The sequence below is a fragment of the Rhea pennata genome, chromosome 15, assembly GCF_028389875.1.
Source record: "Rhea pennata isolate bPtePen1 chromosome 15, bPtePen1.pri, whole genome shotgun sequence".
In the NCBI taxonomy this organism is placed as follows: Eukaryota; Metazoa; Chordata; class Aves; order Rheiformes; family Rheidae; genus Rhea; species Rhea pennata.
In genome coordinates this window covers 16,942,596-16,955,035 of record NC_084677.1, presented here as the reverse complement: position 1 = coordinate 16,955,035, position 12,440 = coordinate 16,942,596, and the positions used below count along the sequence as shown (strand labels likewise).

General features: G+C 42.6%; 1 protein-coding gene across 4 annotated transcripts in view; it reads right to left on the bottom strand.

Moving 5' to 3' along the window:
• Positions 1-9,668, bottom strand: part of EPN2 (epsin 2) — a 49,066-nt gene extending 39,398 nt beyond the window's left edge. For 2 of the 4 annotated variants that reach the window (XM_062587921.1, XM_062587924.1), the window contains exon 1: positions 8,913-9,076. The gene's annotated coding sequence lies outside the window, so the exon portion shown is untranslated. Of the gene's footprint in view, positions 1-8,430; positions 8,544-8,912; positions 9,077-9,553 lie in introns of those variants that run through there. The other 2 variants (XM_062587923.1, XM_062587922.1) reach the window with 2 other exon arrangements.
• Positions 9,669-12,440: the final 2,772 nt, after the last annotated feature.

Here is a 12,440-nt window from a genome sequence, read left to right as displayed (position 1 = left end):
TGAGCTTCATGGATGGTAAGTCTTGTAGTAGCATTTAAAAACACACCAGTTTCACATGCTTCATTGGCACTGGATATATTTTTAATTCTAAAAGTTACCCTGTTACCAGCAGTGTTACCATTATAAATTCAATCATCTAAAATGACAATTCATGCACACACTACCTATACTCACACACATATATATGTAATTTACCAGTTCTGCTACATGGTAAAAGTTCCACTGTGAACATCTTGTACTGATAGCAAGACAACTTATTCCAGTATGTTTCTCTCTTTTCCTTACATAAATAGCTGGTGTACAGGACCTCTGTGAGTCTCCAGCTTAGCACCGCAGCATTCTCGATGGGCACCTCCAAGTGCCCATGCAGAACAATTACAGTGTCCCAGTGCAGCCAAGCACTGCTTCAGGATCCCCATCCACCCTCAACTGCTCAATTTCTGAGCTCTGAATTTGTAGGCAAAAAAACAAAGTACGTTCCGACGGCCTTTAAGGCCTTTTTGTAAAGTATAGACTGGGAGGGAAAGGAGGGGAGGGAGAGATGAGACAGAAGCAGCCGACTCTCCCCCCTTTAAACTTATTTTTCTTTTTTAAAAAAGTGAAATTTAATATAAAAAAGTCTCATTTCCCAGGAAAGCAATTAGCTCTACAGTATTGTATATGCCATCCAAGCAGACTTTAAAAAAAGATTAAAACTCTGGCTCTGCCCCAAAGGACCCAGACGCCATTCTGTGCCTGTACACACATAACAAAACATCTCTAAATTCAGGATGCTCAAGTATGTTTCTTTCATTTACATCTGGAAAAAGCTAACAATGCTAAGAAAACCAACATGCCTTATTCAGCATCAACTATAAGCATATGACCAATCCCAAATCCATAGATTTCTCACATGTTTAAAGTGCAGTACTTGCTTACATACTTCACTTGATCTAGGCCACAAACTACAGAACAGAAGAAAAAAAAAATCAAGCAGCATATTAAAAATAGTGTAATGAAGACAACCTATAAAACTCTTCTATTCTTCACATCTTCAAAATGTCAGCAGCTTGCAATCTAAGTACAGGATTACCATCATGCAGAATACTTCTCATTATTACACATCTTAAGTTACACAACACATTCTGCCTTTTAAAGCATAAATAGATACTCTCTTGAAGGCACCATACCTTCATATTTTAGTGAAATTAAAAATATGTAGATACTATTAGTTGGAAGACAGACACAAAAACATCTATTATACTAGTCACTGTGTTTAAACTTGCCAGCTAGGCAAATAGAGAATATTCACTACATGATCGAACGTAAAAAAAAAAAAAAAAAAAAAAAAAAAAAAAAAAAAAAAGGAAAAAAAGAAACACCCACAAGCTTTTTGTTCTCTCTCAATGTTTTAAATTTCTAAATCACTCACCCTGTAGTAAAATGCAACACTGAAGAAATTTTATGGCCCAAGGAAAAAAACAAAAAACAACCACCCCAACTTTTCCTACCCTTTGATGCAATACCTCAGTGCTTCTCTGCAATAAAGCAGTTAAAAATGATTTTGCTCTGTCACAAAAGGATTTATTACTTCAGTTCCTCTAAAACAGTAGTTCTACAAAACAAGTAAAATCATTTATAAACATTCCTGTAATTTTTTCCTTATTTAATCTTTACAAGCAAACTAGTAAACACGAAAACAAGCATCTTTCACAGAGGAGTCACTCAGGTATCAATCATTTATAATCTCTGGAAAGCAGCTGATTTGCTCCAGAAGCACAAAAACCATGGGCTGAATAATTATAGTCCAGCGCAACTGTTCTCCTGAGCAGCATGTAGAAATTTCTGCATTAAGAACACACAGGAGAAAACTGCACAGATTGTCAAAAACTGCAACTAAACTATTAAATATTGACTTCTGATCGGTATTTGCATGTTTCTGATACGAGAAGTACTTGGTGTCAGCTGTAGCCTTTATCAAAAAACATTCCAACAGAAGATTTATCTTTACTTTCCGAGACATGTGCTATGAAGTTGGTAGACAAAAGTTTAACTTGGACGAATTTTGCTAAAAAGCAGCAAAAAAAAAAATCCTCAGCACTAATAAGAATTTCAAGTTTTGTTTTTTGGTTTTTTTTTAAATAGATTCACTACAAGAAGCAATCCTAAAACAATATGATAAGTCAGTAGAGGCTCTGAAGGAAAACATTTCATTAGATAATAGAACAGATGCAAGTCTCGTGCTCCCTAATGATTATTATACAAAGAGAATTTATACCTGAGCAGAAGTGTTGTAGAGATTCACCAGATCTTTCCCAAATCTGAATACTGCCATACATGCAAGATTCATATTTCTCTAAACAGACATTGCTACTCACATTCCAGCAATATCAAAAGCTGGTTAAGTGTTTCACTGATTAATAACTGAATAATTAAAAACATTAAAGTTCTGTTTTATAAATAATAATTCCAGTGCTTTCCTTTACATATACCACATAGCAGAGTATATTCTACTTAGCCATCTATCAGAAAATGGACAGGCATATTAAAATAGTTCTATTTAGAACTGAAGGATGAGGCTCAATGAACAATGTTAAATTTTTGATTTTATAGGGATAGAGAATGGGCTGGCTTGAACATCTCTACCTTATTACTGTTGCCACAAGCCTCATTCTTGTCCAAACAGAGTTGAAAGTTAGTGGAAAGGCAGCTGCAGTAGCAACTGGGTCAACTGAACTGACTGAAGAAATCCTCAATGCTTCAAATGCAGCAATTCTAAAAAACAAAAATCAGGAGAATGGCAGAACCAAAATACCGCTTGGTGCCAGTTAACCCAGTTAATAACACACAACCAGCCACTTGAGTGCAGACTTTCCACCTACAGAGAATTGTCTGGGAGAGTCTTTCACGCCTGTGTTTTAGAAAAGGAAACTGTCTTCTAAAACACTTTTTGTTCACCTTTATTTAAGAAATATTGGAACTGCATAAATCAACTTTTTAGTGTTTTTGTCCACTAGGTCCTACAAACAAATCTGTTAACTGTAAAACCCTTGCACCAGTGAGCAATTACTCATACAATTAGTCCCACTGAAGTCAGTAAAATAGCTTGAAAAAGTAATTGCTTACCAATCTAAGGGTTGCACAATCAGGAAAAAAAAATGTAACACTACAAAAACACAGAGGGGAATAAATTGCATCTGACAAAAACTACAATCAAGAAATAGCTGGTGACAGATTGTTATTTAGGTGCAAGGAAGTGATTTAAACAGTCAGGAGCAGTTGTAATAAGATTATACGATTCACTATTAAGATTCTTAAAATGTCTTTGTTCTAGCAAAGCTATGAAAAGACTATTGCCCTTGTAAAGGTTCAAAAAACTACAAAATTGATGTTAAGTCTGCAAATTAATACAATTCCAAACTGAGGGGGAAAAAAAAAAAACTAAAAGAACATCCCTGACATTATTAGCACCTGTCACCCAAGCTGACATTTTAAACTAATCCAGATACAACATACATGGTAGTATTTCTAGGCGGCAAAACCCAACCAAGCAGAACAGACCAAACAAACAAAGTAGAAAGCTCACTCTGCTTGGATTTCTGCTTTTTAAATAATGATAACTACTAGTTTGATTTTAGAAGACATTACATTATGTAAGTGACATCTGGAGAACTGCAGAATGTCTCTATAAGGTTATACTGCAGTGAGATTAATTCCAATGTTTGGCTGGAGAATTTCTTTAGAGTGAGGAACAGATGTGCTATTTTATCCACTACCCTCAGACTCCACTGTCTATCCTTAAGTAGCCCCTTCTAGAACAACAGTCCCAGAAGACTGACCCTGAGTTTAACTACTACTATATTGATCAAATAAGACAAACTAGCCTTCCAATTTCTGTCTTGAAGAATGGACATAACAAAATACTCCCCGGTGAGGTGCCTGCCATGCTTTTAATTTAATAAGGTGCTTTGAACTTTCAAAAAAGGTATTAGTTATTTTTTAAAAAAATATTGTTAAGTGCTGCATTATAAGGATAAAAAAGTAAACGATTCACAGATTGGTATAAGAGATAAGAACAGAACTTCCTACTGAAAAAGAACACCCACTGAAACATTGGATTTGAACATTGAAGGTAATCAAATCTGAACAATGGATACATGTATATGACCTCAGTGAAGATAGGGAACAGGACTGTGATTCAAATAAGCACTAAAATAGATACATATATGTCTAAAGTACAAGGTAATTATGAGGGCAAGATAGTAGGAGGAAGGAAAGAGAAGTCTAAAACAAAGAAAAAAGAAAAATGGTTTTTGTACCATTTCCATAAAACCAGATTGCATTCAAATGCTCTCCCTTCTGGCTCACCACCCAAAACTATTCTACTTTTCATGCCTTGCAAATTTAGGATTACACAGTTGCATGATGGAAGAATCAGTATCTGTAGCCAACATCAGTAAAACAGTACTTGGAGGAAAGACAGGAACAGTCAACAACATAACTGAACTGCATAATATCAGAAGTCTCATACAGGAATTCAGACTAATTATTTTAAGCAGTTCAAGGAACTATATTCCTAACTCTGGATGGAGAAATATTACTTAAAAATAAATTGCTTGCATCAGAAAAAAAAATCTTACCTGAGTTTCAGATTCATTAGAACTCTACCCAGTTGCCTCCACCACAAAGCTAAGATAAGGAGAGCCAATAAAGCAGTGATGTAGCCAGTCCTGTGCTGGGACTAGTTTTACGTAGTCGTATCGCGAAAGCCAGCTGCATTTGTACTGCCAGTGGGGACCTGTTCACGCCTAAGCTACTCCCCATCCTGTGCTCATGTTACCCCACCTGGAAAGAGAGCTGGCTTTTTCAAGTCAGAGTGCAAGCCAAGACATAGGCAGTGTGAACAATCCAGGTTTGACTCTGAGCATAAGTTCAAGCCACTAGTTAGAGGCATTTATGTTAACAGCCTCAAGTGACATGAAAACAGATATACACACTGTTAACAATTAAAGCAATTGGGTATCGGTTCTGAGACCAATTTTTGTAACAATACCAAAGAAGACTGAGTTAAGAATTATCTAATATACAGAGAAGAAAAACACTGCAGTAAAAATATTATTAAAAAAACCATTTTTGAAGTAATATTTCCATATAAAAATGTACTATGGTGAAGTATAAACCAAATTCTGATAAACATTTCCAGTTGCCAGTAACACTGCAAACTGACAACTCAGAATAGTTCTTAATTTTCTTCCACTCACACAAACTTTAATATTAAAGATATTTACATGAATTTAACTTCATGTGATAACTCTGACCATACATAGTACAGTTTGAAGGAACTCAATTTCCGTAACCTAAGACTCTCTAAAAACTCTCTTTAAAAACTGCCTACAATTTAGTTACTTACAAAACACAACTTCGAAATGTTTACTCCAACTGTTTTGTCTTTTACCTGTATTTTAGAATATTACCAGAAAAAAATCAATCAAACCCCAAATCTGAAAAATCAAAGCCAAATTTGTATTTGCAAAATGATAAATAAGCAATACCAGCTTTTGTGTAACTTTCTACTTCCTGCTGAGGCTGAGGTTAAAGTTCTATAATCACCTAGTTCTAGATTCAACCTGAAGTTTACGTTCTCTGATTTACTTACAACAGTACACAAGCATTTTACTTGTCCTCCTCTCCCCCCCGCCCCCACCACAGAATAGGGAAGAAATCATATACCAGCCACCAAAACTGATTAATTCTGGGAGCTTTTTATGGCATATTATTCAGCATATCCTGGTATATAACTAAATCAAAGTATAGTCATGCTAGCGGGCCTACAATTAGGCCTAGCAGGTTTTATTCTAGAGGACAGCATACACGTTGTTCTCCTCCACAGCATCTCATGCTTTCTTAATGAGCAGCCAGACTACTGAAATACACACACACACACAAAAAAAAAAAAAAAAAAAAAAAAAAAAAAAGAAAAAAGAGAGAGAGAAAAGAAAGAAAAAAAAATGCTGCTCTTTGAGGCACTTAAGACAGCAGGATACTAGTACATTTCAATACTTTCCCTGCATGGATCAGAGCAAGCCAAAGAGGAAAAAGAACATTACAGACATTCATGCAAACCAGACACCTTTCATTTTCTATTAGCAAAATCCCAAGAGAAAATTCAGCACTCTGCAAATACGGCACTGGAAGACCGGAAAGTTGTTTCCTGAGGACTAATCATTCCATAAAGGTTTTACAGTAACTTGTACTCTGGACCAGGTAAAACCAATGGCCACCATTAAAAGCCTTGACATTTGTTTTCCCCATCCTCAGTACGAGATCCAATAAAAGTAGGATCATGAATATCACAAACTATTCTGTAACATATTGCTCTTAAAACAGATTAAGATGTAACGATTTCCCTACAAGAAAAAAAAACACAAATTTCTGTCTCAAGATAAGGACTATCAATGCTTTTATGAACCAACAAATTAGGCCTTTGACATCTCACAGCAGCAATCCAAGATTTGAGGCTTCTTAAAGCTCTCAGTTTTAAAGTAATCAAATGGCTGACAGCTGGGATGAAATTAGCATGATTAACCAGTTATGTAAATAATGATGTGGTCAGTACAAGCAGAATTCATTTATGATCACTCCATTATGCAGTGCTGTTGTACTGGACATCAGATGTTTGTCGACTATTCATTAAAAGTGACTGTAAGAATAATGGATGTGAAAAACAACATGAGCATTACCACTGGAACTACCTGACAGTCAAGTCTCAAAGATCTGTTCTCCTCCTAGGACAAGACCACAAGTTAACTTCCAGCTAGGACTCTTCATTCTCAAATATTATGCAAAGCTAATTAGCTTCTCTCTAGGGACTTGGCCTTTTTTTTTTTTTTTTTTTTCCCAAAGAGCAAAGGTCCATCTTTTAAGTATCTTATATCTCACTTCTTAAAGGGCAGACACTTGTTTTCATTTGTCAGTATAGGTAAGTCACTTAAGAGAAAATAATTGATCTTGTTCTAAATGCTACTGTGTAGCAGAACTGTCATCACATTGGGATGATGCTGCATAGTTACTTTATGACATCAAGCAGTAAGCACTAGGAAGTCAAACTTCCTGAAGCATAACTTGTAGCCAGTTCAACCTTATCACAGTTCATCTTCAGGAATGCATATTAAGGGTTAATTTGTAATGGATAATTTTTGATAACATTCCATACATTAAATATTTAACTATATCATCTTTGAAAATATATCTACCTAGCTTATCATTACCTCAAGTTTATAGAACAAAATTTATCAAAAGTTTTGATTTTTCAAAATAAAACACTATTTATGAGTTTGTCTGAAAATAACATGTCTGAGAATCAGCCATGGCAAACAAATTTAGTAGTACTTTCTAAATACGTTTTACTTTGTTGAAGACATTATTACAAGATTATTTTTTTCATCATCTAACATCTCATATCTTACATCATAACAGTCCAATTTACTGTGACCTTGCCTTGCACAAAACATATCAACACAGAATTATGCAAGAGTTCCACATTACCATAAAATATATATTTCAGTGGAGAGAATAATAAAACTGAATCTTGTGGTGTGAATTACCATTTGAACCCCTAATGTCGGTCTCTGCAGTCCGTAATTCCCATAACACACTTTAATAGTCAGGAAAAGTATTTTAAGTCTCCTGACGAAAATGTGTAATTCAGGATGTTTTCTTGGAATATTAACAAAAAGAAATGCTTCCAATTCATGTAAATCTTAAATATAACTAAGCTTGCCAGCTGTGACCACATCACACACAAAAAAGGAAGGAAAAGAGAAAAAAAAAAAGAAAAAGAAAGGCATTACACGCCCTTGATACAACCAACTAAAAACTGAGATCAAATAAATTTTATTAATATGCGTTACAACTTTAATAGGAAACTTTCATTGTTGCTAGCCTGTGATAATTCTTGTTTAAATATACTTTATAATAATAAAACGATTCACACACACAGAAACCTACACTGACTAGCCAAAACCAATCTGCAGCATCAGAAGTACTGTAGTGAAGCTTGAGAAGAAAAAAAAATGACAAAAGACTAAATTAAAAAAAAAAATACTGCTCCACACTTTCCAAACAGACTATATTAATTAAAAAAAAAAAAAAAAAGAGAGAGAGAGAGAGAGGAGGAGGAGAAGAAGAAGGGAGGAAAAAAAGCAACTGAGGTTAATAATGCACTGGTGAAATTACTGATACAGCCCCTCTAGTGAGCAAAACGCATCTTTCGGAGCTCATTTTAAAAAGTTGACCGGCATTTCTCTCAGCCTGGGGTAGGCCAACATTTATCCCCGAGCCAGGTGGCTTCCCGAGACGCAGCTGCCTCCACACAGCGATGGAAAGGTAGGCCAAAACTTTAGTTTGACGGCTCGCAATGAAAACCCTCCCGGCGGTTTTTTAAATCATTACCAGAATATACATTACACCACAGGAAGAAAACTGCGAGCGCACGATCTTCCCGGCAATGCCGACTCCGGCTGATCCTGGAAGCGCCTCCCGCTCCCGCAGCCTCGCAGCCGGGGCTGCCATGATGGGGAATAACTGTTGCTATCAGCCTAATGGAGACAACAAAGGGCCACCCCGGCCCCCCGCGGGGGGCTGCCCCGCCGCGGCCGCCGCCGCTGCCGCCCCCGCAGCGCCCCCCGGGCGGCGGCGCCTTCCCCCCCCCCCCAACCTGCCCAACGGTCCCAACGGGCGCGCGCAGCCCCCCCCCCCCCCCGGCGCCGCGCGCGCGCGGGGCCCTTCCCGCGCCTACCCCGCACCCCGCTGCTGAGGGGACGGGAGCGGGGGGAGGGGGGGAGGGGACGGGAGCGGGGGAGGCTCTTCCGCCGTCCTTCTCCCCCCCCCCCCCCCGCCATCCGCACGCCCCGCGGCGGCTCTCCCGGACTGACCTGGCGCTGCGTGCGGGGAAGCGCCGAGCAGGGCGCGGGAGGAGAGGGCGAGGGGAAGGGGAAGGAGCCGAGCAGGGGGGTGTCTCGGTACCCAGCAGCCGCCGCCGCCGCCGCCGCCTCTGGCTGGGTTTGACACCCACACGCACCATCCAACATGGCGGCGGCCGGGGGGGAGGCGGCGGCGGCGGCGGAGGAGGCGGAACCGGCGGCGCCGCGCGCGCGCGCGCGTCCCCGAAGCGCCGCGGCGGCGGCGGCGGCCGAGCCTGCGCGGGGAGGGGAGCGCGGCCGCGGCCTCCTCCTTCCTCGCTCGCCGCCGCCCCGCGGTGGGGGAGAGCTCCCCGAAACGCTGCCGGTTCCCCCAGGGCCTCGCCGCGGCCTCATCCGGCGCGAGGCCGAGCGCTGCCTTCGCGCTAGTTCCTGTTCTTAAGAGCAGATGTTTCCTTCGGGCGCGGCGGCCTGACGCCCCGCTTCGCCGTGGCTTTCCACGAGGGACGCGGAAAGCTGGCGGGGAGGGGACCTGCCGCGGGGCCGCTCTCCGCGCCGCGCGCCTTCGGCCGGCCCCGCGCCGGGACCGGCTCGCGCGGGCGCCGGGAGGCGAACAACGCGGAGCGCGGCGGCGGCGTGAGCCGTACGGGCCATACCTGAGCCGGGCTGGAAAGCGAGGCCTGCGCCAGAAGTGGGAAATAAGACAAAAAACGCCCCACCCCACCCCCACTAACACACAGCCCAGAACAGGCCTGTGCTCCATGTCCAGCCCTCCTGGAGCCTCCTGGGCGAGCGACCCGTGTTTTGGGAACGGAAGGTCAGAGGAGCTATTTCTGGACGCCGCAAGCACGCAAGGACGGCCCGGCTCTTGTCGGCGCGCTGCGTGAACTGAGATACGCTGGGTCTCCGGCGGGCGTCTGCCAGCTCGCGGGGGAAGAGGCAGCCTCGGACTGCCGGGGCGGCCCAGGTCACGCGTTTGGAGGAGTTTTGGTGACTGGTCCCCCTGTTGGGGGCCTGATCGCAACATTTTGCTGGAGAGAAGCAGCAGAAAAACACCAAAAGACTTTGGAAAGCAGAAGGAAGCGCACCTCCTCATTTATTTTTTCAAAGAGGAAAATTTATTTGGGTTGGGGAAGTCCTGCACTACAGAAGGAGGTACTGTCCCCCAAAGGGCATGGCCCAAGGTGGGTTACCAGGCCTCCAGATGACTCACATCATCTAAAACAGCCCTTTTGAAGCTGTGCGCTGTTTTGTTTCCTGTTTTTTTTCCCCCATTTCCCATCCCCCTCCTGATGCTGAATTAGTCAATACAAAATAATGGCATTTACGCATCTGGGGACACTTCAGAATCACAGTAGGGAGCTTATGTTAATGGACCTGCAGTGAGAGACCTTTATGGTCACTGCACTTGATTATTGTACGGGGAGCTCACTGGAGACATGCACAAGGCACATCTGCGGTCATCTAGATATGAACTTAACAGAGGGAGCCAGGCAGTCTGGGTGGGTTGGAGCATATGTCCTTCCCCTTTTGGAATAATGGCTAAATCCGTGTCCAAGATCACAGGTTGAAAGAGGTTAGTGGTCTCATTATCCTTTTCTTTGAATATTTGCTCCCATTAAAAAAAAAAAAAAAAAAAAAAAAAAAAGACAATTCAAGGAAATGGGACATCTATGTTCAGGGGAGAGTTTGGGTTGATGCAGGTCAGGAGAGAAGCTTGCTAGCAGAACTCTGCTTGTATTACGGCTGGCTCCAGGTAGTGCCAATGGTTATTTAAACCTCCAGTTCCCCAGGAATATTGCCTTATTGTAACATAGCAAAAGAAAAGAAACTTGGAGCAATACCCAGTTTACAGAGTATTGCTTTTCAAGTGAAAGAAAGGTCAAGCCAGGCACTGCAAATTACAGCCCAGCCCTTTTTCCCTTGGAGTCAATAGCAAAATTCCTATTGACCACAATGTGAAATGGATCGAGTTTTAAACACACATGAACATGGACTGCAGTGAAACACGCAGAGAGTAAGCTGCATTAAAAGCCGCTTGTTTAGAGATGCTGTAAGTTCAAATGCTTTGAATACCATCTGGTAGTTAGGAATTCAAGTTTTCTGCTGCTAGCTGTGACACCATCAGCAAGACCTGAAAGAATACTTCCCTCTTTTCTTCAGAAAAAACAGCAATGGACAAATGAAGGCTGAATACTGGCATCTATGGAAACCTAATTTTTCTGTGCATGTTCATTCATACTAGTGATTAGGTGCTGACAGCTCTAAAGAACAAGAAGAAAGTTCTTGTTTAAAATAAAACATGAAGAAAAGATTGTTCCTGCTGCCTTCTCTTCCACCTCCCACCCCTGGAAGCTTCCTTCCAGGCCTGCACAGACAGCTCTCAGAAACAAGTGGGAACTTAATTTCCAGGTCAGTCCCAGGTGGGGCACTGTCTACGGTGTAAGCGCACAAATAAACTAACCCAGCCACAAATAAACTAACCCAGCGAAAAACTCCTACAGCTGGCATACCTGTAACAATTAAATCATATTTTCTATTAACCCAGTCAAGCCTCAGATCAGGTTAATAAGCAAAACAAGGCACCCAAGTAAAACTACATTTTTTTTTTCTTAAACCTCTGTTAACACCTCAGGTTGTGGTGTTGCTGCTGCACTGCTCAGGTACCTGATCGATGGAGCTGCACCAGCAGAGACTGAGCCAGGCTCCCCTGAGGTGGTCCCTTGAGGACACATCCAGGACGAGCAGATCCATTGCATGTGGACCTGTGTCTCTCATGGGATATTAGCAACAGCAACCACTGCTATCGCTCGCGTGATTTTTAACCCAGGAGCTAGCATCGAAAACTTTCCATCCCAGTGCTTCCCAGTCCTTCTTTCAAGCAGGCTGCACCACGCCTTGGATGTTGACCCATGACACTATCAAATACTCCACAGCTCACAACATTTCAGCTGTGTTGGCAGAGCCAGAGTTCAAGGCCATTATTTGCAAAACCAGTTCAGCACCAGAAGCCGATAACCACGGCGTCTCCCCAGTAACTGTTACCGCAGCAGAGCAGTCCGCACGGAGAAAGCAGATGGAGGCAGCACAGCCCGAGAACGGGAGCGAAGGGCCTTTGCGTCGCGAGGAGCAGAAGGATAAGGAGAGGAGCTACGTCTGGCGTGCAAGCGACCCCGCCGGCTGCGGCGAGGCAGGCGCAGCCTCTCGCGGCTCTGCCCCGCCGCGGCCGCCCTCCCGACTAACCTAGCGGAGAGCGGCTGCCAGGAAGCCCCAGGAGGGCCTGTTCCACAGCCGTAAGGCGAATATCGCCCACGCAGCAACTACCGCCACGTGGGGCCGAGCGCACCACTAATTAGCTAATGAGTTTGTTCCAGGTGTCTGGCCGTGGTGTGACTGACAACAGGAGCAGCACTTGAAAAGCGCCGCGCAGTGCCCAGTGCGTTCGCCTCTTCTCCCTGACCCCAGCCCCGCGTTAACAAATAGGTCACAAGCAACAGCGCTTTACAGCGATCTAATCCTCCGGCCATATGCCGGCTGACCGAA